The sequence below is a fragment of the Notolepis coatsorum genome (assembly GCF_963971535.1).
Source record: "Notolepis coatsorum genome assembly, chromosome: 11".
NCBI classification, from domain to species: domain Eukaryota; kingdom Metazoa; phylum Chordata; class Actinopteri; order Aulopiformes; family Paralepididae; genus Notolepis; species Notolepis coatsorum.
This window is the reverse complement of record NC_140175.1, coordinates 45,001,093-45,024,638: the sequence shown is the minus strand read 5'-3', so window position 1 is coordinate 45,024,638 and position 23,546 is coordinate 45,001,093. Positions and strand designations below refer to the sequence as shown.

The 23,546-nt window shown below is 42.4% G+C and overlaps 1 protein-coding gene across 1 annotated transcript in view; it reads right to left on the bottom strand.

The window, feature by feature from the left end:
* rabgap1 (RAB GTPase activating protein 1) overlaps positions 1-23,546 on the bottom strand; it is a 461,466-nt gene that overhangs the window by 41,967 nt on the left and 395,953 nt on the right. The window lies entirely within an intron of this gene.

Below are 23,546 nucleotides of genomic sequence, written 5' to 3'. Positions count from 1 at the left end.
AGACAGGGGAGGGAAGAATTGGATGATACGAAATTGGGATGGGAGAAAAATAGAAAATGGGAAGAAAAAGTGGATACAAAAAAAAAGTCTAAAAAGAGTCCTCAACTAGTTTCAATGCTTGTTGAACATTATACTTATTTTCATGTCTTTTTGCCATTTTATTATAAGACCAGGAACAAGCTCTACTCTATTATTCTATGCTCTTGCAGATCGAGCCGTCGGAGTGCATGGAGTATGGAGAAACAATAGGAATTCTCCATTGGTCCTCCCAGCCCATGTGACCATTTCTAGCATTTCTAGGGCTGTACCGAATGCTTCGAAACTTCGATCATAATGTTGACATTCGAATTCTAAATCAACATTCTAATATTTTTATTTTTAATAAAAAAAAAAAATTGTATCTTTCTTTTTTTGTGTCTATTCAATCTGTTTAAACCAATGGGAGTTTTCTTCACAGTTGGCGTTAAAGATTAGGCTACACTAATATTATACTATTATACTATAAGACGTCACCATCACTTTCATACCAACCGTGCCCTTATTGGATTATTTAGGTGGCGAAACTGATGAGTTATATTCATTAAAGAAAGTTGATTTAATAAAAGAAAAAGACTCATTTAATCATATTAATCACTTTATTCAAATTGAGGATTTAGTTTGAGAAAAAAAAAAGAAAAAACGAATACTTACATTTTTATTTATTTTTTATTATGAAGTAAACATTTTTTTTTTACATTCGAAGCTTCGTTCGAATACTTCAATCGAAGCTTCGAATGTTAAAAAATGACATTCGGTACAGCCCTAAGCATTTCCATTGGCTATATGCTAAGAGCTCAGTGACAGATGATAGATGAAGGGGATTTACTAGCCTGCATTCAGAAGACAAAAAAATACCAATCCAGATGTTTCAAGATTTTAGTAAATTATAAGCTGAACTTCCACTCAGCCAAACAGGCTGTAGGTGACGTAGAGAGACACTTTCAATCCAGGCAGACAGAAGAGAATCTCCTGATATTCATAGAGTGAAGCTTTATCACAAAATTATTCCAAAGATATATAATGTTTTGCAAAACATGTCAAGTGTCACGTGGGCTTTAGAGGGTTAAATCTGTACAAGCGAGACAGAAAGAAGCACTGGCTGACCAGGTTCTAGTGTCTCTGTCTCTCACACACATCTCTCCCTCCTGGTGACGAATGAGAGATTAACCTGATTCACGATGATGATCACATGTTAATGAGAGAAAGGGCTCTCATTAAAATTGTCATTCCTTAGGTGTCATTCGAGAGGCTTTAACTAGTTTACAAACTGTGTGGCCAAACGACTCTGCTGCTTGCTTGACTGAGCTGCCAAGCCGCTCCCATGGGAGAGTCTGTCTTTTTCTCCAGATCGCCCGCTGACTCGTCTAAATCGGCCGCTCGTCGTCACTTTGGGACTGCCGTCTGTGGCACAGAAGGATCCCAGTGATACCACTCGTCGTCACTTTGGGACTGCCGTCTGTGGCACAGAAGGATCCCAGTGATACCACTCGTCGTCACTTTGGGACTGCCGTCTGTGGCACAGAAGGATCCCAGTGATACCACTCGTCGTCACTTTGGGACTGCCGTCTGTGGCACAGAAGCCGCTCGTCGTCACTTTGGGACTGCCGTCTGTGGCACAGAAGGATCCCAGTGATACCACTCGTCGTCACTTTGGGACTGCCGTCTGTGGCACAGAAGCCGCTCGTCGTCACTTTGGGACTGCCGTCTGTGGCACAGAAGGATCCCAGTGATACCGCTCATCGTCACTTTGGGACTGCCGTCTGTGGCACAGAAGCCGCTCATCGTCACTTTGGGACTGCCGTCTGTGGCACAGAAGGATCCCAGTGATACCGCTCATCGTCACTTTGGGACTGCCGTCTGTGGCACAGAAGGATCCCAGTGATACCGCTCATCGTCACTTTGGGACTGCCGTCTGTGGCACAGAAGGATCCCAGTGATACCGCTCATCGTCACTTTGGGACTGCCGTCTGTGGCACAGAAGGATCCCAGTGATACTGCTCATCGTCACTTTGGGACTGCCGTCTGTGGCACAGAAGCCGCTCATCGTCACTTTGGGACTGCAGTCTGTGGCACAGAAGGATCCCAGTGATATTTTCTTTAGAAATGAACGTGGTATGTGATCATTACATTACAAAGGGCTCTCTCATTAGAACTGTCATGTTCTAAGTGAGCCAGTGAGACGTGTTCCAAGCCACTGGTTCTACATTGCCTATTGCACGAGCAGATAGACGTCTTCAAGTCAAGTCAGAATTAGATGTTGGATATTGAAGTAACGCCAGGTGGCCTGAGCAGGTTCATAGAGCTGCTGCATGCTACAAGAGCTTCAGCTTATTTCAAAATCAAGACCGCCTGCTGTCTTCTGTCATTGTGATGTTAAATACAGTAAAAGAATATATATATATTCTTATTTACAATGACACGTTTACATGTACGAAGCAGGCTATTCTGTCCTGGCTCCACAGTGGTGGAACAAACTTCCCACCAGTCAGGACAGCTGAAACCCTGCCCAATTTTCCACTGTAGACTAAAAACACACTTTTTCAATCAAGAAGCTATTATGTACTATGTTACTTTGCTACCATGTCTATACTACTAGTATCTACTGTGCCTATGTCTTTACTACTATGCACTCAAAGTGAAACACTGCTAGACAAACAATACCACTTATCCTCAGCCGCCAGAAGTGGACCCCTCCTGCTGACTTGTTGTACACAATGTGTTGCTTTAGATAAGTGTCAGCTAGATATCGTCTCTACATTCGCCAGGGGCTGTCGCCACCACACCATAATAATAATAATAATACAGATTCAAATCTCTGTTAACCTCTGCCTGCCGATGGGGAAATGTCTTCTACAAAAAAAGAGAGAGAGATAAACAGATCAAGAGGGGGAGAGATAGACAGATTGAGAGGGAGAGAGATAGTGACAGATTGAGAGGGAGAGAGAGATAGACAGATCAAGAGGGAGAGAGAGAGATAGACAGATTGAGAGGGAGAGAGAGATAGACAGATCGAGAGGGAGAGAGAGAGAGAGACAGATCAAGAGAGAGATAGACAGATCGAGAGGGAGAGAGAGATAGACAGATCAAGAGGGAGAGAGAGAGACAGATTGAGAGGGAGAGAGAGATAGACAGATCAAGAGAGAGAGAGAGAGAGAGAGAGAGAGAGACGGATCGAAAGGGAGAGACAAAGACAGACACCAAGACAGAAACAGACCACAGAAAGAAAAAGACTCAGAGAGAGAAATTTAAATAGAAAAGGTTAAAACAGGCACCTATGTCTATGTGACTGTGTCATTTTCTTTATTTAAATTAAAACTATTTGCATAACGCTCACACCTCCAGAGGTCAAAAGGTCAAAAGAAACGACAAGAAAGAGCAACAGGTAGACACCAAGAGGAGATGAATGGCCCCCGGTAATGTGGCCCCAAACTGGCCTCTGAATTAATCATGAATGAGGCTTTGGTTTGAATTAAACGACGGTGACATGGCTCTACGTTTCTTCTTACGTAACTTCTAAAGGCCACTTGGTGGACACTTTTTATCCAAAGCGCACAGTACGATGAGCGCATACATTTTATAGCATGGGTGGGCCCAGTAGGAATTGAACCCATAACCTTGGCAGAGTTAGTGCCTTGCTCAACCTATTGAGCTACAACACTGAAATGTTTCATTGCTCTTGTTTTTTTGGTCGGGGACCTTCACTAGATCAGACAGTCAGTGAATCAGAGATTTTATTTGCCATGTATGGACGAATCCACATTGGAATACAGGTACAGAGCAACACTGTGTGTCTAGAACTAATCCAATACAGGAGCAGAGTAGAAACAGTACAGAAATAAAAAAAAACACAGACAGTATAAAAGGACAAATGCTGAGGTTGAGATCAACATCCCCTAAAAACCATCATAGTAAAGTGCATAGTAGATGACCTTGTTCTGAAGGTAGCGTTTTCTGTGGCAAGATGGCGGCAGCGCAGAGACTTCAACTAAAAGCATTAGAAGTAAAGCCACAATGTGGCTCACAAGCCCTCGACCCGGCTAGCGTGTGGCAGTGTATTGACCTTTGACCCCTCTGACCCAGTAAAACTCTTATCCCATCTAGAGTGGCTCTCTTAATGATAATCTGTCTGAATTTAGCCACAGACACTAAGTACTGACTTTGATAAAAACAAAGCCTATGACCTATAACCTTCACCGACATGGTTCAGCTCAACAGGCTGAAGCAGCGTTTCTCTATTGTTTTGGTCGTGGGCACTGCCTCATTCAGAGAGGGCTTCACTAAAACAAAGATATGTGAAATACTAAAGAAAATAGCCAACCCACGGTGTCCTCCTCGGTAGTCTGGCGTAGCCATACCTCTCTCCACACTATGTTACACTACGTACTACATAGCCATACCTCTCTCCACACTATGTTACACTACGTACTACGTAGCCATACCTCTCTCCACACTATGTTACACTACGTAGCCATACCTCTCTCCACACTATGTTACACTACGTAGCCATACCTCCATCCACACTATGTTACACTACGTAGCCATACCTCTCTCCACACTATGTTACACTACGTACTACATAGCCATACCTCTCTCCACACTATGTTACACTACGTACTACGTAGCCATACCTCTCTCCACACTATGTTACACTACGTAGCCATACCTCTCTCCACACTATGTTACACTACGTAGCCATACCTCTCTCCACACTATGTTACACTACGTAGCCATACCTCTCTCCACACTATGTTACACTACGTAGCCATACCTCTCTCCACACTATGTTACACTACGTAGCCATACCTCTCTCCACACTATGTTACACTACGTAGCCATACCTCCATCCACACTATGTTACACTACGTAGCCATACCTCCCTCCACACTATGTTAGCACTGTGCCAGCGCTGGAGAGAGGTCTGGCTGAACCTGTTATCATTTCACTATAGGGAAAACACTCTGGCTTCTTTGTTTCTTTAAACCAATCACAATAATCCTGGGTGGCGCTAAGCCCAGGATGCAGCAACACTGCCCTTGTAAAATAGTGTCACAGATAGTGGAAAGGGAGGAGAATGCCAATAGTCGGCCAATGGCATGATTATGCCCACAGTCTATATCCTGTGAGTCAGACTACCTCCTCTGCAACATCCTAGTGAACAGCACTGGTCCAGGGTCTGAGAATGTTGTGTTGATGGACGGCTTGATTTAAGCAGCAGCACCTGCCCTGGGTCAAGCTAAATAGGCCTCAGGAGCAGGGGTGGCTGTGCACCTGTTGTGCATCAAAGTAATTGATGCACACAGGTTAAGCCAGCCATCTGACACACACACACGCGTGCGCACACACACACACACACACACACACACACACACACACACACACACACACACACACACACACACACACACACACACACACACACACACACACACACACACACACACACACACACACACACACACACACACACACACACACACACACACACACACACACACACACACACACACACACACACACACACACACACACACGGCAGAGAGCCTCTGTCATGACTTGTACCATCTTGCCAACTCCACCATTGATTGTGTCCTTGTGTCAGAGCCTTTAGAGAAAGCCACTTATGTGGTGTGTGTGTGTGTCCACTGCCACATAGAAACACTAAGCTCTAACGCTGACCTTATGTAAGGTGTGTGTGTCAGGGTCCACTGCCACTGAGAAACACTAAACGCTAACACTGACCTTTGACCCCATACAGCGTTATCCTCTCGGGGGTTCCCCTCTTAAAGGTAATCTCCCTGAACGGAGTCTAAACACCAGGCACTGTGTCTGAAGGTGGAAAGGCTGCAACAAGCACGTTTACTCTTCCAGGACCCTGTACTGTACTCACTGTCTTCAAGCTTCCTCTTCCAGGACACTGTACTGTACTCACTGTCTTCAAGCTTCCTCTTCCAGGACACTGTACTCACTGTCTTCAAGCTTCCTCTTCCAGGACACTGTACTGTACTCACTGTCTTCAAGCTTCCTGTTCCAGGACACTGTACTGTACTCACTGTCTTCAAGCTTCCTGTTCCAGGACACTGTACTGTACTCACTGTCTTCAAGCTTTCTGTTCCAGGACACTGTACTGTACTCACTGTCTTCAAGCTTCCTCTTCCAGGACACTGTACTCACTGTCTTCAAGCTTTCTGTTCCAGGACACTGTACTCACTGTCTTCAAGCTTCCTGTTCCAGGACACTGTACTCACTGTCTTCAAGCTTCCTGTTCCAGGACACTGTACTCACTGTCTTCAAGCTTCCTCTTCCAGGACACTGTACTGTACTCATTGTCTTCAAGCTTCCTCTTCCAGGACACTGTGCTCACTGTCTTCAAGCTTCCTCTTCCAGGACACTGTACTCACTGTCTTCAAGCTTCCTGTTCCAGGACACTGTACTCACTGTCTTCAAGCTTCCTGTTCCAGGACACTGTACTCACTGTCTTCAAACTTCCTGTTCCAGGACACTGTACTCACTGTCTTCAAACTTCCTGTTCCAGGACACTGTACTCACTGTCTTCAAACTTCCTGTTCCAGGCCACTGTACTCACTGTCTTCAAACTTCCTGTTCCAGGACACTGTACTCACTGTCTTCAAGCTTCCTGTTCCAGGACACTGTACTCACTGTCTTCAAACTTCCTGTTCCAGGACACTGTACTCACTGTCTTCAAGCTTCCTCTTACAGGACACTGTACTCACTGTCTTCAAGCTTCCTGTTCCAGGACACTGTACTCGCAGAGTCTGTCATCAAGCTTCCTGCAAACATGTATCACTGTGTCTAGAAAGGGGTATATTAGCTGTCAAAGTCTGTACATTTTGAATGAAAGGGTTTTCTTTACACGTTACTTTTCCTTTGTTATAATGGATAATGAGCTAAACGTGGGCAGAGCGCATGTGGTGAATACATTTTGCATGTTAAAACTCTATACCTTCATATACCTCTATACCTCTAAACCAGTGGTCACCAACCTTTTTAAGCCCAAGATCAATTTTTTTTTTTGGTGAAGGCAAGATCTACCTATTGAAGCGTTGAGAGAAAAAGACAGCCAAGATTGTACTTTAAACTAAATTACTTTTATTTGCCTGTATTCTAATTACATGCAATGCTTTGGTCCAACATTAAAACGTCAAAGTAAAAATATTATGTACTTTCTCAGTCAGTGCTAAGTGCAGTCAGTGCTAAGTGCAGCATCACTTTTCACATCAGAACAAAAGTAGAACTGTAATGTGGACTTTCTCATATTATTAACATTGACAAACATATTTACAATTCGCATTTTATAAAGTAGAACTGTAATGTGTATGTTCTCAGTCAGTGCTAAGTGCAGCATCACTTTTCACATCAAAACAAAAGTAGAACTGTAATGTGTACTTTCTCAGTCAGTGCTAAGTGCAGTCAGTGCTAAGTGCAGCATAATTTTCACATCAAAACAAAAGTAGAACTGTATGTGTACTTTCTCAGTCAGTGCTAAGTGCAGCATCACTTTTCACATCAAAACAAAAGTAGAACTGTAATGTGGACTCTCAGGGTAAAATCTTAAAAAAAAAAAAAAAATTCGGGGAAAGATCTACAGGGACAGTCTCAAAGATTGACGGGGCGCCCCAGTGGCGAACCACATAGCGTGCTCAGCCGCGACACGGCCGACCCGGGTTCGACTCCCGAACCCGTCGTTATTTGCCGAATGTCTTCCCCCCACTCTGTCTCCCATTCCTCCTCTGTCTCTCTCTACTGGACTGCCCAGTAGCAATAAAGCGATAAAACGCCAAAAAATAAATCTTTCAAAAAAAAAGATCAAGATCGACGGGTTGGTGACCACTGCTCTAAACCATCCACAATTGTCAGACTCTTTCATGATTTTCAGTTTTCTTTCCTCCATACTCTCAAAAACCTGTAAACTGTAGAGATCTTATTCAATGATTTCCAACTCTGAGCTGGAAGGTTGTCGGTGAATAGAAGGCCATAACACTGCGTTAACCTCTGACCTAGGACAAAAGAGTTGCCCTCTTAAAGCTAATCTACCTGATCTAGGTCTAAACACAGACACCAATAACTGTAAGTAGTGTACTCCTCACGACCTGTCCTTCACAGCGGTGGAGCTGCTGCCTGTGTGTCTCCATTAAAAGCTAGCCTGTCTCCTAACCACCTAACCACACCTGTTCCTCCTTCACCTCCTCCTCCAAGCTGAGATAGACGTGTTAATCGACCTTCTATCACTGGCTATCATCACTCTCTCATCGGCTCAGCGCGGGAAGAACAGAATTACGCAAGGGTCAAGAGGTCACAGGGTTCACAGAACAGGTTGTTACTCTATTGCATTAGCACTAAAAGTGATTTTCCTTTTTTGCATTAGTAACTTCAGAATGTTATCTTTCAAAAGAGACCGGGCTAATGCATGTGCTATAATTATAAAGTATAAAACTAAGCTTTTCAAAAAAAAGTATGCAGTCCTCAAGTTCAAGTCAAAAAGAATTGCCAGGACGTAAAAATAGTTAAATCCTTGACTCAATTAATTAAAACCCATTAAAACCCTGTGCTCTGGGGCATGCTGGTGGCTCCCCACGCTAAGATACTGTACATATTACTGTATGTAATCACAACGTTGTAGGTTGTAATCTGGCCTGAGACCTGTTGCATGTCATCCTCCTTCTCTCTCCCACTGACTTCACGTCACTCACTGTTCTGTCAGATAAAGCAGAAACAGCCCTAAACTATCTTTAATAAGAATCCTTAACTCTTATAGACAAATTAGATATTTTTTAAATCGACAGAAAATTGGCATGTTATTTATTTATTAGCGACAGTGGTAGGTAGAGCAGTCGTCTGGTTATCCTGAGGTTCCCGGTTTGATTCCCGCTCCTCCCGGGCAGCTTGTCGAAGTGTCCTTGAGCAAGACACTTAACCCCCTAATTTCTCCTGATGAGCAGGTTGGCACCTTGCATGGTTGCCTTCGCTGTCAGTGTGAATGAATGGGTCAAATGTGAGGAACAAATTGTAAAGCGATTTGGATAAAAGCGCTATATAAGTGCAGCCATTTACCATTTATTTACCATTTGTGGTGCAGACAGTTCCTTTCAGAAGTCCATTATCTATAGGTTTTTGGTAGTTTGACATTGAATCTTCTATTAGCTCTACAGTCTATTTCAGGCTATTCAAATGCAATACCTGTATATAGTGGCATGTTTAAAATTGGCCCATAAGAGATCTAGCAGATATGACATATATTCATAGTAGGGCTGAACGATTTGGAAGAAAATATCTAATTGCGATTATTTTGACTGATATTGCAATTGCGATTTGATTCACAATATTAGACGGAATGATAATTTTTGCATCATTATTCAAATTTTCATTGAAAAACATTAAAATTATCATGGTATGATTTTTTTTTTTTTTTTTTTTTTTTTTTTACTTTGACCAGTCAGCTGGTTCTTTTCGCGCTTATCGCTTTTTCTGGTCAAGTATGACCGACAGATACAGGTTGAATGGGGTATAGATGGGGGGAAAGACACTGAGAAAATACGGCGAGTCCGGGAGTCGAACTCGTGTACCCCAGATCCGTGACGCGCACGGTTGTCCCCGACGCCGAAATAGCGTTCGAGGTACGCGGTGAGCTACTGGAGCTCCCCCATGGTATGATTTTTATGGGGATCTGTACCAAACAAATATGTTTCTTAAGTCTGTAGAAAACTATTTGCTAGCCAGGACATCTCTCCAGCACTACAATACTATTTTGACACACATTTCGCCTTTTACAACTAAAACCTCCTGCGATTTGAATTGCACTAGGTCATATTGTGATTTAGATAACATTTTTATGAATTGTTCAGCCCTAATTCATAGTATTCTGATGGCGTGTCATGCTTTTTCTGCCAATACGTCATCTGCACTGAATGTTTATCGCCACACCTCTTTTTGGGGGAAAACAACTTGGGGAATAAACAGGGATTAGATGGTGTTTGTTCATAAACTACAACTTTAAGACAAAACACATCAATATAAATCACACTGAAGGCTATCAAGGCCCAGAAATAGTTATTACCTCTTAGTTTTGGGTCACTTGGAGATTCATAAGCGTAATACTCAATGGCGGAAAGCAATTGTTTGACATAACTTGATGCACTAACAAAACAAATGTTTCAAATAATGTAAAACCAAGGTACCAGGATGTGCCGGTCTGATGTATGTGGCACAATGCCATCAACACAGCTCATTGGCCATGGTTTTCATCATACATTTTAATGATGGTGATTGTATTTGATTACAATCACCCGTCATTAGCCAACCAAGATAAAAAAAACAAAATGTATTATTTATGTCTGCAATGATGATGTAATGGAATACTATGAGTTGCATAACAAATACAGACATAATTCCCTAGAAGAAATAAGACATTATTTAATTATTTTGTGTGTTTCCTACAATCTGAACGTCAAGCCTATTTAGGTGATGTAAACATAGCACTTATAATACGTGTTTAAAATAGCAGTGTAAGAGATCCAGCTAAGATGGTAGGCAGCACCTGGCGAAGACACCTAACTAGCACCAGCTTAACTAAATAGAGGGATGATGTTACAGAATCTGGCAACCCTGAGTGACTCCTGCTTCAATCAGAAGGGTTGTATCCAGGCCAAGGAGGGCACCTGTAATCTGAGCAGCTAATCCACTATACTGTGACTCAACGGTTTTAAATGAGCTTACATTAACGTAGATTTTAATTAAAGTACCAACGTTACTGAGTAATCACCAAAGTCAATTTGCCAACTCATTTGGAACTTGTTTTTCTTCTTGCCAGGTTAAGATACACATCTGTATAAACAGGAGACCATGCTGTGCACAGGCTCCAGGAGTTCACACACAAGCTTCAACCAGAAACTTAAACAAATCCATCCTCATTTCTACAGCATTTAGAAATTGTGTGGAAATATATTGCATGGATTGTTTGAATTTGCGCTAATTCTTGCGATCACAAAATCGTAAAGGGATTCACTATTCCATTCAACATTAAACAGCACAGATGAACCCCTCCAATGATATAGACAGACAAACCTCCAGTTTCCCAAAAGCATTTTAGCACAAAGAACTCCTTAGCCAATTGACTCAGAATGACACTACATTGATTTTAGTGTTAAAAACATCTTAATCCATTGACTCAGAATGACACTACATTGATCTTAACACTAAGAACATCTTAATCCATTGACTCAGAATGACACTACGTTGATTTTAGTGCTAAGAACATCTTAATCCATTGACTCAGAATGACACTACGTTGATCTTAGTGCTAATAACATCTTAATCCATTGACTCAGAACAACACTACGTTGATCTTAACACTAAGAACATCTTAATCCATTGACTCAGAATGACACTATGTTGATCTTAACACTAAGAACATCTCAGCCCATTGACTCAGAATGACACTACGTTGATATTAGTGCTAATAACATCTTAATCCATTGACTCAGAATGACACTATGTTGATATTAGTGCTAAGAACATCTTAATCCATCGACTCAGAATGACACTATGTTGATCTTAACACTAAGAACATCTCAGCCCATTGACTCAGAATGACACTAAGATTTGAGTGATAAGAGGGTTTTGAGAGACTGAGACCTGGTTGACATGACAGATGAAGAATGGTAAATGGACTTATGTAGCGCTTTTATCCAAATTGCTTTACAACTTATGCCTCACATTCACCCATTCACTCATACATTCACACATCGACAGCAGAGGCAACCACGCAAGTTAATTACAATACAAATATATTAAGTGTCTTGCTCAAGGACACTGCCGGAAGGAGCCAGAATCAAACCGAGAACCTTCAGATTACCAGACGACCTACTGAGCCACTGTCTCCCTGAAGAAGACACAAGATAACCAGGACAAAAGCAATACAACACCCGATCCTTCTCACTGCTGGACAGTGTATATTGCCTTGCCTCTATCTTGACACCACACACCACAAATACCCTAAAACCCCTCTGGGAACTACTGTGCTGGCTGTCACTGTGTGACAGTACAACTAAAAGAGGGCGCTCTCCTCTCCTTATAATAATAAAGTCAGTACGACTAAAATAATAAAGTCAGGTGTCCCAAAAGCCAGAGTTTCTAATAATCTGTAGCTATGCTAAAAGTTTATTTCAAAGTCAGAGCCCTCCTAAGTGGGGCAGACTATAAAAACAGGTCAAAGCACAGGTGTGTGTGTGTGAGTGAGTGTGTGTGAGAGTGTGTATAAAGTACTGTATGTATGTATGTGTGTGTGTGTGTGTGTGTGTGTGTGTGTGTGTGTGTGTGTGTGTGTGCGCGCATGTGTGTGTATAACGTACTGTATGTATGTGTGTGTGTGAGTGTTTGTGTCCATGCACTCCCTGTGTTACACTTATGGGACGTTCTACTACAGCTCAAAACTGCCCCCTTTTGGTGACTAAGCAGTACTGCTGCTGGAACACAGAAAATATTTCACTGGCTGGTCCATCAAGAACATTTGGCTTATAAAGGCATATCAAGCGCCTCAATTAGATGAGCTCTGTATGCATATCCACCCGCTCATTTGACAGCAAGGGATGGGAAATGCATTCAGTCCAAGTCGTTTTAACAGGCCGTGTTTAAGTGGGTTACCGTGAGAGTACTACCAGCCTGAATGAGCATGTTTAAGAGGGTTACCGTGAGGGTACTACCAGCCTGAATGAGCATGTTTAAGTGGGTTACCGTGAGAGTACTACCAGCCTGAATGAGCATGTTTAAGTGGGTTACCGTGAGAGTACTACCAGCCTGAATGAGCATGTTTAAGTGGGTTACCGTGAGGGTACTACCAGCCTGAATGAGCATGTTTAAGTGGGTTACCGTGAGGGTACTACCAGCCTGAATGAGCATGTTGAAGTGGGTTACCGTGAGGGTACTACCAGCCTGAATGAGCATGTCAAGTCAAGGACAAGCAGGCATTACACTTTTAATACCAAGTCTCCATTGTGGATTATTTTTGTGTGGAACCAGAACATGAACTGTGATAATGTAGTGTGTATTGGTCCTGTAGTCTCTAATGTAGTGTGTATTGGCCCTGTAGTCTCTAATGTAATGTAGTGTGTATTGGCCCTGTAGCCTCTAATGTAATGTAGTGTGTATTGGCCCTGTAGCCTCTAATGTAATGTAGTGTGTATTGGCCCTGTAGTCTCTAATGTAATGTAGTGTGTATTGGCCCTGTAGCCTCTAATGTAATGTAGTGTGTATTGGCCCTGTAGCCTCTAATGTAATGTAGTGTGTATTGGCCCTGTAGCCTCTAATGTAATGTAATGTGTATTGGCCCTGTAGCCTCTAATGTAGTGTAGTGTGTATTGGCCCTGTAGCCTCTAATGTAATGTAGTGTGTATTGGCCCTGTAGTCTCTAATGTAATGTAGTGTGTATTGGCCCTGTAGCCTCTAATGTAGTGTGTATTGGCCCTGTAGCCTCTAATGTAATGTAGTGTGTATTGGCCCTGTAGCCTCTAATGTAATGTGTATTGGCCCTGTAGTCTCTAATGTAATGTAGTGTGTATTGGCCCTGTAGTCTCTAATGTAGTGTAGTGTGTATTGGCCCTGTAGTCTCTAATGTAATGTAGTGTGTATTGGCCCTGTAGTCTCTAATGTAATGTAGTGTGTATTGGCCCTGTAGCCTCTAATGTAATGTAGTGTGTATTGGCCCTGTAGCCTCTAATGTAATGTAGTGTGTATTGGCCCTGTAGTCTCCAATGTAATGTAGTGTGTATTGGCCCTGTAGTCTCTAATGTAATGTAGTGTGTATTGGCCCTGTAGCCTCTAATGTAATGTAGTGTGTATTGGCCCTGTAGTCTCTAATGTAGTGTAGTGTGTATTGGCCCTGTAGCCTCTAATGTAATGTAGTGTGTATTGGCCCTGTAGTCTCTAATGTAGTGTGTATTGGCCCTGTAGCCTCTAATGTAATGTAGTGTGTATTGGCCCTGTAGTCTCTAATGTAATGTGTATTGGCCCTGTAGTCTCTAATGTAATGTAGTGTGTATTGGCCCTGTAGTCTCTAATGTAGTGTAGTGTGTATTGGCCCTGTAGCCTCTAATGTAATGTAGTGTGTATTGGCCCTGTAGTCTCTAATGTAATGTGTATTGGCCCTGTAGTCTCTAATGTAATGTGTATTGGCCCTGTAGCCTCTAATGTAATGTAGTGTGTATTGGCCCTGTAGTCTCTAATGTAGTGTAGTGTGTATTGGCCCTGTAGTCTCTAATGTAATGTAGTGTGTATTGGCCCTGTAGTCTCTAATGTAATGTAGTGTGTATTGGCCCTGTAGTCTCTAATGTAATGTAGTGTGTATTGGCCCTGTAGTCTCTAATGTAGTGTAGTGTGTATTGGCCCTGTAGCCTCTAATGTAATGTAGTGTGTATTGGCCCTGTAGTCTCTAATGTAGTGTAGTGTGTATTGGCCCTGTAGTCTCTAATGTAATGTAGTGTGTATTGGCCCTGTAGTCTCTAATGTAATGTAGTGTGTATTGGCCCTGTAGCCTCTAATGTAATGTGGTGTGTATTGGCCCTGTAGCCTCTAATGTAATGTAGTGTGTATTGGCCCTGTAGTCTCTAATGTAGTGTAGTGTGTATTGGCCCTGTAGTCTCTAATGTAATGTAGTGTGTATTGGCCCTGTAGTCTCTAATGTAATGTAGTGTGTATTGGCCCTGTAGCCTCTAATGTAATGTAGTGTGTATTGGCCCAGTAGTCTCTAATGTAGTGTAGTGTGTATTGGCCCTGTAGCCTCTAATGTAATGTAGTGTGTATTGGCCCTGTAGCCTCTAATGTAATGTAGTGTGTATTGGCCCTGTAGCCTCTAATGTAATGTGTATTGGCCCTGTAGTCTCTAATGTAATGTAGTGTGTATTGGCCCTGTAGTCTCTAATGTAATGTAGTGTGTATTGGCCCTGTAGCCTCTAATGTAATGTAGTGTGTATTGGCCCTGTAGTCTCTAATGTAATGTGTATTGGCCCTGTAGCCTCTAATGTAATGTAGTGTGTATTGGCCCTGTAGTCTCTAATGTAATGTAGTGTGTATTGGCCCTGTAGTCTCTAATGTAATGTAGTGTGTATTGGCCCTGTAGCCTCTAATGTAATGTAGTGTGTATTGGCCCTGTAGCCTCTAATGTAATGTAGTGTGTATTGGCCCTGTAGCCTCTAATGTAGTGTGTATTGGCCCTGTAGTCTCTAATGTAATGTAGTGTGTATTGGCCCTGTAGCCTCTAATGTAATGTAGTGTGTATTGGCCCTGTAGCCTCTAATGTAGTGTGTATTGGCCCTGTAGCCTCTAATGTAATGTAGTGTGTATTGGCCCTGTAGTCTCTAATGTAATGTAGTGTGTATTGGTCCTGTAGTCTCTAATGTAATGTAGTGTGTATTGGCCCTGTAGCCTCTAATGTAATGTAGTGTGTATTGGCCCTGTAGTCTCTAATGTAATGTAGTGTGTATTGGCCCTGTAGCCTCTAATGTAATGTAGTGTGTATTGGCCCTGTAGTCCCTAATGTAATGTAGTGTGTATTGGCCCTGTAGCCTCTAATGTAATGTAGTGTGTATTGGCCCTGTAGCCTCTAATGTAATGTAGTGTGTATTGGCCCTGTAGTCCCTAATGTAGTGTAGTGTGTATTGGCCCTGTAGCCTCTAATGTAATGTAGTGTGTATTGGCCCTGTAGCCTCTAATGTAGTGTAGTGTGTATTGGCCATGTAGTCCCTAATGTAATGTAGTGTGTATTGGCCCTGTAGCCTCTAATGTAATGTAGTGTGTATTGGCCCTGTAGCCTCTAATGTAATGTAGTGTGTATTGGCCCTGTAGTCTCTAATGTAGTGTGTATTGGCCCTGTAGCCTCTAATGTAATGTAGTGTGTATTGGCCCTGTAGCCTCTAATGTAATGTAGTGTGTATTGGCCCTGTAGCCTCTAATGTAATGTAGTGTGTATTGGCCCTGTAGCCTCTAATGTAATGTAGTGTGTATTGGCCCTGTAGCCTCTAATGTAATGTAGTGTGTATTGGCCCTGTAGCCTCTAATGTAATGTAGTGTGTATTGGCCCTGTAGCCTCTAATGTAATGTAGTGTGTATTGGCCCTGTAGCCTCTAATGTAATGTAGTGTGTATTGGCCCTGTAGCCTCTAATGTAATGTAGTGTGTATTGGCCCTGTAGCCTCTAATGTAATGTAGTGTGTATTGGCCCTGTAGCCTCTAATGTAATGTAGTGTGTATTGGCCCTGTAGCCTCTAATGTAATGTAGTGTGTATTGGCCCTGTAGTCTCTAATGTAGTGTGTATTGGCCCTGTAGCCTCTAATGTAATGTAGTGTGTATTGGCCCTGTAGCCTCTAATGTAATGTAGTGTGTATTGGCCCTGTAGCCTCTAATGTAATGTAGTGTGTATTGGCCCTGTAGCCTCTAATGTAATGTAGTGTGTATTGGCCCTGTAGCCTCTAATGTAATGTAGTGTGTATTGGCCCTGTAGCCTCTAATGTAATGTAGTGTGTATTGGCCCTGTAGCCTCTAATGTAATGTAGTGTGTATTGGCCCTGTAGCCTCTAATGTAATGTAGTGTGTATTGGCCCTGTAGCCTCTAATGTAATGTAGTGTGTATTGGCCCTGTAGCCTCTAATGTAATGTAGTGTGTATTGGCCCTGTAGCCTCTAATGTAATGTAGTGTGTATTGGCCCTGTAGCCTCTAATGTAATGTAGTGTGTATTGGCCCTGTAGCCTCTAATGTAATGTAGTGTGTATTGGCCCTGTAGTCTCTAATGTAATGTAGTGTGTATTGGCCCTGTAGTCTCTAATGTAATGTAGTGTGTATTGGCCCTGTAGTCTCTAATGTAATGTAGTGTGTATTGGCCCTGTAGCCTCTAATGTAATGTGTATTGGCCCTGTAGCCTCTAATGTAATGTAGTGTGTATTGGCCCTGTAGTCTCTAATGTAATGTAGTGTGTATTGGCCCTGTAGTCTCTAATGTAGTGTGTATTGGCCCTGTAGTCTCTAATGTAGTGTAGTGTGTATTGGCCCTGTAGTCTCTAATGTAATGTAGTGTGTATTGGCCCTGTAGCCTCTAATGTAGTGTGTATTGGCCCTGTAGCCTCTAATGTAATGTAGTGTGTATTGGCCCTGTAGCCTCTAATGTAGTGTGTATTGGCCCTGTAGCCTCTAATGTAGTGTGTATTGGCCCTGTAGTCTCTAATGTAATGTAGTGTGTATTGGCCATGTAGTCTCTAATGTAATGTAGTGTGTATTGGCCATGTAGTCTCTAATGTAATGTAGTGTGTATTGGCCATGTAGTCTCTAATGTAATGTAGTGTGTATTGGCCATGTAGTCTCTAATGTAATGTAGTGTGTATTGGCCATGTAGTCTCTAATGTAATGTAGTGTGTATTGGCCCTGTAGCCTCTAATGTAATGTAGTGTGTATTGGCCCTGTAGTCTCTAATGTAGTGTAGTGTGTATTGGCCCTGTAGCCTCTAATGTAGTGTAGTGTGTATTGGCCCTGTAGTCTCTAATGTAATGTAGTGTGTATTGGCCATGTAGTCCCTAATGTAATGTAGTGTGTATTGGCCATGTAGTCCCTAATGTAATGTAGTGTGTATTGGCCCTGTAGTCTCTAATGTAATGTAGTGTGTATTGGCCCTGTAGTCTCTAATGTAATGTAGTGTGTATTGACCCTGTAGCCTCTAATGTAGTGTGTATTGACCCTGTAGTCTCTAATGTAATGTAGTGTGTATTGGCCCTGTAGTCCCTAATGTAATGTAGTGTGTATTGGCCCTGTAGTCTCTAATGTAATGTAGTGTGTATTGGCCCTGTAGTCCCTAATGTAATGTAGTGTGTATTGGCCCTGTAGCCTCTAATGTAATGTAGTGTGTATTGGCCCTGTAGTCTCTAATGTAGTGTAGTGTGTATTGGCCCTGTAGTCTCTAATGTAATGTAGTGTGTATTGGCCCTGTAGTCTCTAATGTAGTGTAGTGTGTATTGGCCCTGTAGCCTCTAATGTAATGTAGTGTGTATTGGCCCTGTAGTCTCTAATGTAATGTAGTGTGTATTGGCCATGTAGTCTCTAATGTAATGTAGTGTGTATTGGCCCTGTAGCCTCTAATGTAATGTAGTGTGTATTGGCCCTGTAGTCTCTAATGTAATGTAGTGTGTATTGGCCCTGTAGCCTCTAATGTAGTGTGTATTGGCCCTGTAGTCTCTAATGTAGTGTGTATTGGCCCTGTAGCCTCTAATGTAGTGTGTATTGGCCCTGTAGTCTCTAATGTAGTGTGTATTGGCCCTGTAGTCTCTAATGTAATGTAATGTGTATTGGCCCTGTAGTCTCTAATGTAATGTAGTGTGTATTGGCCCTGTAGTCTCTAATGTAATGTAATGTGTATTGGCCCTGTAGTCTCTAATGTAATGTAGTGTGTATTGGCCCTGTAGCCTCTAATGTAATGTAGTGTGTATTGGCCCTGTAGCCTCTAATGTAATGTAGTGTGTATTGGCCCTGTAGTCTCTAATGTAATGTAGTGTGTATTGGCCCTGTAGCCTCTAATGTAATGTAGTGTGTATTGGCCCTGTAGTCTCTAATGTAATGTAGTGTGTATTGGCCCTGTAGCCTCTAATGTAGTGTGTATTGGCCCTGTAGTCTCTAATGTAATGTGTATTGGCCCTGTAGCCTCTAATGTAATGTAGTGTGTATTGGCCCTGTAGTCTCTAATGTAATGTAGTGTGTATTGGCCCTGTAGTCTCTAATGTAATGTGTATTGGCCCTGTAGCCTCTAATGTAATGTAGTGTGTATTGGCCCTGTAGCCTCTAATGTAATGTAGTGTGTATTGGCCCTGTAGTCTCTAATGTAATGTAGTGTGTATTGGCCCTGTAGTCTCTAATGTAGTGTGTATTGGCCCTGTAGTCTCTAATGTAATGTAGTGTGTATTGGCCCTGTAGTCTCTAATGTAGTGTGTATTGGCCCTGTAGCCTCTAATGTAATGTAGTGTGTATTGGCCCTGTAGCCTCTAATGTAATGTAGTGTGTATTGGCCCTGTAGTCTCTAATGTAATGTAGTGTGTATTGGCCCTGTAGTCTCTAATGTAGTGTGTATTGGCCCTGTAGTCTCTAATGTAGTGTGTATTGGCCCTGTAGCCTCTAATGTAATGTAGTGTGTATTGGCCCTGTAGTCTCTAATGTAATGTAGTGTGTATTGGCCCTGTAGTCTCTAATGTAATGTAGTGTGTATTGGCCCTGTAGCCTCTAATGTAATGTAGTGTGTATTGGCCCTGTAGTCTCTAATGTAATGTAGTGTGTATTGGCCCTGTAGTCTCTAATGTAGTGTGTATTGGCCCTGTAGTGTCTAATGTAATGTAGTGTGTATTGGCCCTGTAGCCTCTAATGTAATGTAGTGTGTATTGGCCCTGTAGCCTCTAATGTAATGTAGTGTGTATTGGCCCTGTAGCCTCTAATGTAGTGTGTATTGGCCCTGTAGTCTCTAATGTAGTGTAGTGTGTATTGGCCCTGTAGTCTCTAATGTAATGTAGTGTGTATTGGCCCTGTAGTCTCTAATGTAGTGTAGTGTGTATTGGCCCTGTAGTCTCTAATGTAGTGTGTATTGGCCCTGTAGCCTCTAATGTAGTGTGTATTGGCCCTGTAGTCTCTAATGTAATGTAGTGTGTATTGGCCCTGTAGCCTCTAATGTAATGTAGTGTGTATTGGCCATGTAGCCTCTAATGTAATGTAGTGTGTATTGGCCCTGTAGCCTCTAATGTAATGTAGTGTGTATTGGCCCTGTAGCCTCTAATGTAATGTAGTGTGTATTGGCCCTGTAGCCTCTAATGTAATGTAGTGTGTATTGGCCCTGTAGCCTCTAATGTAGTGTGTATTGGCCCTGTAGCCTCTAATGTAATGTAGTGTGTATTGGCCCTGTAGCCTCTAATGTAATGTAGTGTGTATTGGCCCTGTAGCCTCTAATGTAATGTAGTGTGTATTGGCCCTGTAGTCTCTAATGTAATGTAGTGTGTATTGGCCCTGTAGCCTCTAATGTAGTGTAGTGTGTATTGGCCCTGTAGTCTCTAATGTAATGTAGTGTGTATTGGCCCTGTAGCCTCTAATGTAGTGTAGTGTGTATTGGCCCTGTAGCCTCTAATGTAATGTAGTGTGTATTGGCCCTGTAGTCTCTAATGTAATGTAGTGTGTATTGGCCCTGTAGCCTCTAATGTAATGTAGTGTGTATTGGCCCTGTAGCCTCTAATGTAATGTAGTGTGTATTGGCCCTGTAGTCTCTAATGTAATGTAGTGTGTATTGGCCCTGTAGTCTCTAATGTAATGTAGTGTGTATTGGCCCTGTAGCCTCTAATGTAATGTAGTGTGTATTGGCCCTGTAGCCTCTAATGTAATGTAGTGTGTATTGGCCCTGTAGTCTCTAATGTAGTGTAGTGTGTATTGATCCTGTAGCCTCTAATGTAATGTAGTGTGTATTGGCCCTGTAGTCTCTAATGTAATGTAATGTGTATTGGCCCTGTAGCCTCTAATGTAATGTAGTGTGTATTGGCCCTGTAGTCTCTAATGTAATGTAGTGTGTATTGGCCCTGTAGCCTCTAATGTAATGTAGTGTGTATTGGCCCTGTAGTCTCTAATGTAATGTAGTGTGTATTGGCCCTGTAGTCTCTAATGTAATGTAGTGTGTATTAGCCCTGTAGCCTCTAATGTAATGTAGTGTGTATTGGCCCTGTAGCCTCTAATGTAATGTAGTGTGTATTGGCCCTGTAGCCTCTAATGTAATGTAATGTAGTGTGTATTGGCCCTGTAGCCTCTAATGTAATGTAGTGTGTATTGGCCCTGTAGTCTCTAATGTAATGTAGTGTGTATTGGCCCTGTAGTCTCTAATGTAGTGTGTATTGGCCCTGTAGTCTCTAATGTAGTGTGTATTGGCCCTGTAGTCTCTAATGTAGTGTAGTGTGTATTGGCCCTGTAGCCTCTAATGTAGTGTGGTGTGTATTGGCCCTGTAGCCTCTAATGTAGTGTAGTGTGTATTGGCCCTGTAGCCTCTAATGTAGTGTGTATTGGCCCTGTAGCCTCTAATGTAGTGTAGTGTGTATTGGCCCTGTAGCCTCTAATGTAATGTAGTGTGTATTGGCCCTGTAGCCTCTAATGTAATGTATGTAGTGTGTATTGGCCCTGTAGCCTCTAATGTAATGTAGTGTGTATTGGCCCTGTAGCCTCTAATGTAATGTATGTAGTGTGTATTGGCCCTGTAGCCTCTAATGTAATGTAGTGTGTATTGGCCCTGTAGTCCCTAATGTAATGTAGTGTGTATTGGCCCTGTAGTCTCTAATGTAGTGGAGTGTGTATTGGCCCTGTAGTCTCTAATGTAATGTAGTGTGTATTGGCCCTGTAGTCTCTAATGTAATGTAGTGTGTATTGGCCCTGTAGTCTCTAATGTAATGTAGTGTGTATTGGCCCTGTAGTCTCTAATGTAATGTAGTGTGTATTGGCCCTGTAGTCTCTAATGTAGTGTAGTTCCCACCCTGTCCCTGGTTTCAAATCCCAAAACGTGTACAGCTGTACAGAAACACATTGTATGATTATGTTTGGAACATTTCAGTGACCTGCAACATGTCAAGTGAAGAATACATGTGGTTCCTGGTCAGGTATCCCGTTCAAGTCACAATTGTAAACCACTACAGTATTGTAAGATGCCCCCCCCCCCCCCCTTTTTTATATTCCAATATTCCATGACTTCTCCAAAGACAATTACATTTGCTTGTTTTATCTATCTGGAAAACACACCTTGATTCCATGATATTCCAGAAACCCCATGCCCAGTGGGAAAGCTGGAAGACTGGGGGCTAGATCCACAAAGAATGGGTTGCACGGTGCTAATTGCACCCGTACTTACAATTCATTATGAATTGAAAATGGGGGACCCTGATGTAAACAAGACGAAAGTCTTTCTCTGGTCTGCATCCCCTTAACAATTGTGTGTATTGAGCCGTACTGTATTGTACCCATTCTGCAATCTGTTAATAAAAATGTCATTCAATCAATCACCTGCACAGTGCAGATCGACTTGGGATTGGTCTCTCCGTGTTCAGGAGACTCATGCGTATAAAAGTCTATTGGAACATGTCTCCAGCACCCCCACAGCCGTAGCTACAACCACTAATGTCAAGGCTCTCATCCACATTCATTCATTTTCTCCCCCACGCTCTCTCTCCCATGAGCTCAATGTAACGCGGAAGTGCAGTGGTCTATTGGTTATTTCTGTCTCATCAAAAATAGAATATTCTGTTTGTCCTGCACCTGGTTACCAGAGTGGATGCATGCTCTACTTTTGAATAATTGTGTATCATACCGACCCCATCCTGCCACAACCATAGATCAAACACTGACTACCTATTGCAGGGCTCCAGGGTGCGCCCGTTTTGGTCGCATTTTGCGACCAAAACTCAGAGCTGTGCGACTGGATGTTTTCCCTTGTCGCACTGGTGCTCCCAGCTCCCAGCAGGTCTGTCTGTCTGTGTGTATGTGTGTGTTTAGCGTATTTTTCCCCGTGGCCATGTGCATTCTAAAAAATATATATCTCTGCCTTTGATTGGCTATAACACGTGCATTATGCAAAGACCAGCCCAGATCTGCCTCTGATTGGCTCTGATCATCACCCTGCCATTATTATTCGCTGAATGACGGGATAAACAAAATAGCCATGTGAGCATTGAAACGATAAAAAAAGCACAGCGTCTCATACTGGTTTCATAATACAACGTTTCCGAATGGACGTTTGGATTAAACAAAGTGTATGCAGTGATGCTTTTCCCGGGGGAACGTTAGACCGCAGCCCTTTAGCTTTAGCTAACGTTAAGATAGCAGGAGCCGTCGGCCAACAAAGCTGTTTCAACAAATGTATTCACACAATGGATTATCATTCAAACGTTATTCAAGCCTCCCGTGACCAGTAAGTAGTTAGTTACTACTACTCAACCGCAGCAATGTGCGCTATGTGCTTAAACTTTGCTAGTCAAGACTCGACAGTACGCTGGGTTGAAGCGCGGGCGGAAGTGGCCATTTTTCTAAATAAAATACCCGAAAGACTATTAGTATAGGGAGGTGTAGTGGTTACATGATTGCTGTTTCCGGCCGGTCCACCATCTTGAAAACACAATGTATTTGCCCATTGCCCATTTCTAAATCGTCTCGCTTAAAACAAATAAAGCATCAACATTTGCATGGTGTACCTTTATGTGCGTATTCATCCACAATCTATAGCTCAACATGAAAATATTCGCAATTAATTGTAAAAAAAAAAAAAAAAATAGCTGAATTTTATTTCAACCAAAAATGCTTAACAAATAATGTTAGTGATAGAAGGGAACTAATTTTGTGCAAAAATGGAAAGCTTTCCAAATGTTCATGAGGTAGAATTGTTACAATAGCCGATAATCCATTTTCCCAAAGATAAATCCCTATACGGGTGGACCTCGCAGGCGGTCCAAAGTGACGTCAGA